Below are 3524 nucleotides of genomic sequence, written 5' to 3'. Positions count from 1 at the left end.
GGGGGGGCTGATGTGGGGAGTGGGGCTGACTCCCCACTGTGCACCGGGTGATGTGAGTGCTTTGCAGCCCACTGTTGCTGCAGGCTAGGTGCTCATTTCCACAATGACTTTCCTTTTGCAACAGCAACCAGGGAAAAAGGCGGTGGCCGGGGCGGTTGGGGGGGGGGTTGGACACGGGCGGAGGGACGTGATTATTTCTTTAGTAGCAATCCAAGCAGCTGGAGAGGAAGCTTCATCTTTCCTGGGCCATTTACCTTCAGCACCAGAGCACGAAGGCTGAGCCAGGCAGCTTGGCATAGCGGCTGGAGCTACCCCAACCAGCCCCCCCCCCCCCCAGCACAGCACTGGAGGTTGCAAGTGGGAGGGGAAAAGCAATGAAACAGGCTCCAGATTTGCACCACAGCAGGGCAGCAGCCATGCGGGCAGTGGGGCCAGCTGGGACACCTGACATCCATCCCCACTGCTTCCCCTACCACCCCACAGGACTGCGCCGTGCTCCTGGCTGCAGCCTTATTGCATCTCCCCATGCAGGGTGCAAAGGGCAGCACAGGGAAGAGTTATTAAAAAAAGGGAAATGAGTCGCTTGGAAACCTTCTTTCGGCATAACAGTGCGTGTTTGTTTGGTGATAGATTAGCTCAGCCATGCTGAGCACACAACTGCCGCTGCAAAGGCACTGGGCTCGGGAGACCCGCAAGGGATGGGAGAGGGGAGAAGCGTGCCCATTGCGGCAGTGCCCTGCCAGGAGGTGCCAAGCCTGAGCAAGGAGGGCTGCGGCACGGCACAGCCTAATCCCCTCCTCCAGTCCTAAAGGGGGCTGTGTGGCTGAGAGGGGAAATCAAGGCASAGAGCAGGGCAGGGGCAATGAGGGCCCAGCTCCCCCAGCCCCAAGTGATGAACGAGGCTGGGCTGCTGTATGCCCGGTGCCCGTGGGGCTGGCTGCCGTGCAAGGGAACCACAACTGGCTGGCACTGCCTCCCTGCTGCAGGTGAGCTGAGTWTGCCAGATCTGAATCAAGCTCCTGCCGTGGTCAATACTTCTGGCCCCAAGAGCTGCTGCCCTGTCGTCCCTGTCCCTGCTCCCACAGTGGCCACAAGCCCAGGCCCCTGCCACCACTGCTGCAGTCCATGCCAAGCCAGGACACTGCGGCTGAGCGAAGGTGCCAGCGACACTCCCGTGCCACAGGCCGGCAGCAARGTGCCCCCCTGGTGCAGCGCCCAGGCATCCAGGTGCTGCCATCTCCCCATGACTCCCCAGACTCGCCCCGCTGGAAATGGGGAGAGTATGGGTCACCCAGTGAGCTGGGGGGGGGGAGATGCAGGGAGGGAGCCAGCAAAGGTAGCTGGCTTGACACCAGCAGCGGCACCTGCATCAGCACTGCCCTGCACGCCCCAAAAAGCTGTGGGGGGAAGGGAGGGCCTTGCACTTGCCTCTCCTGGGCAGACACTGTCTGCAGCCCATGATATGGTTGCTTTGGGGACAAGCTGGGAGGAGGAAAGGGGGTATGTTTCCCCAGGTCAAAAAAAGGGTTAAATTCTCCCCGTTAATAGGAATGGGGGGGGGGGGTACCCTGGCACCTAAAGGCCTAGCAGCATCTGCTTGATGAGGGGCCATCTGTCATCTAGCAGCCCAGGAGACACAGCAGCCCTTGGGCAACAGCAGRGAGCAGGGCAGCAGGGGGAGAGACTCCCAGGAGCTACCACATCCAGCCCAGCCACAGGACAAATATTCCTGGGAAGGGCAAATGTGGGAAGGAGGCAGCCTGCCAGCTACTAGCACTGCTCCAGGTGCTTGGAAATACCCCACTGCCCCCACTCCCTGCCTGCTGGGGACAGGAAAACTGAGGCAGTGGACATGGGGGTGGCACTTCCCCAAAAAGCAGTGCTGGGGCAAGAGGAGTGGTCTTCGGCACCACAGCTGCTGCCTGCATGGGGCCACACTGCCAGCACCACTGGCGCAGGCTCAGCCACCAGCCCCTTTCCCGACGAGGCCTGGAGAGCGCAACGGGAATGCCCCAGCGCCCTGCACTGCAGGCTGCTTCCAGTGCCCCCAGGCCCTCGCTGAGCCCCCACCCCCCCCCCTGCATCTAATTCCCAACAAACAAAAAGAATGTAATGCACCAATGCAGAGCAGCAGCTCCAGGCTGGCTGGGCAGGGACATCTCCTGCGGGGAGCCCCAGTGTCTCTGTCCAGGCACCAGCAGGAGGAAACAGTTCCAGGGAAGAAGGAGCGGGGGGGGGGGGGGGAATGCTGTGCACAGGCCCAGCGTGGACAGGTATGCACCAGGCTCGGTGAGCTTGTCCAGCTCAGCAAGGAGACAGCCACTCGCTCATGCACACAAACACATTCAGCGGGGACAATCAGCAAAAGTGCCCACGGCCGAGTAGACACTCCAAGAGACCATGCTTCCCGCAGCAACACTTGCTTGTGCACATGCATGCAGACATGGGGCCAGTCACCTGTGGCATGCACACTGGCCCGAGCACCCTGTCATGTGCCAGGTGCTCACTCTGGGGCAGCTAGCATGGGGCAGCCACTGGGGCTGGGGATTAGCTGGGTATGCTGCTCTTGCTGCTTCTTTGCCCCAGACAGGCAGGGAAAGTTTCTTCTCTGCTGGGACCAAGGGGGTAGGACCAGACCCAACCCCCATGGAAGTGGGACTCCTCCGCAGAGCAGAGTGCASGATGGGCTGGGGCTCCCCTGTCACCTGCCTGTGCCAACACCYGCAGGAGGCCGGAGCACCGGGACTGCAACCCCCCCCCTTGCAGGCGCGGGAGAGGGACGGGGCAGGGCAGCGCCCGGCTCCTGATTTCATCAAAACAAAACCATTTGTCTTGAAGCAGCTCCAGCACCGACAGATGCTCCACGTTAGCTGGACAAAGGAAGGGGGTCAGGCAGAGCTGCCTCCCCAAGCATACACACATACACGCACTCATATAGACATATATATAAATCTACATGCACAGGGACAGAGCCTGCCAGAGAGACAAGTTGCAACAGCCTTCGCCTGGAGGAGGGAAGCTTGTGGGGGGGGGGGGGGTCCCTGATGTGCATCCAATTCCCTAGAGGGAATTGAGTCGTTTGATTTTATTCATGAAACATGGAAAGTAAAAATGGAGTGTCAGGGAATCAGATCCACTAGGGGACGAGCCTGGGCACCCTCACTAGGGCCTCGGGGGACATGACCCCCCCCTCCCTCAACCACCGCTGGCGCTCAACATAGTGGCAGCCCCCAAAGCCCGCTGCCTTTGCGGGAGGGGGGAGTATGTGGCGCGAGCAGCCTCAGCACCATCCAGCATCCCAGGTGGCCGGGGGGGGGGGGGCGCATGCCACCGCTCGGGGCAGAACCTGACCCCCCCCCCCAACATAACCTCCCGAGGATGCAGGCAAAGGGGCAAGGACAGGTAAATGTCCCATGCTCCGACTGCCCTGCTGCCAGGGAAGGTCGGGGACGGCCCCCCCAACGGGTGCAAAGACCCAGCTGGCCCTGGGGCAGAGCCTGCACCCGTTTGGGACAGGAATGAGC

Source organism: Rhea americana, unplaced genomic scaffold (genome assembly GCF_003343005.1).
Source record: "Rhea americana isolate MKP2758 unplaced genomic scaffold, rheAme1 scaffold_457, whole genome shotgun sequence".
In the NCBI taxonomy this organism is placed as follows: Eukaryota; Metazoa; Chordata; class Aves; order Rheiformes; family Rheidae; genus Rhea; species Rhea americana.
This window is presented reverse-complemented; position numbering follows the sequence as displayed.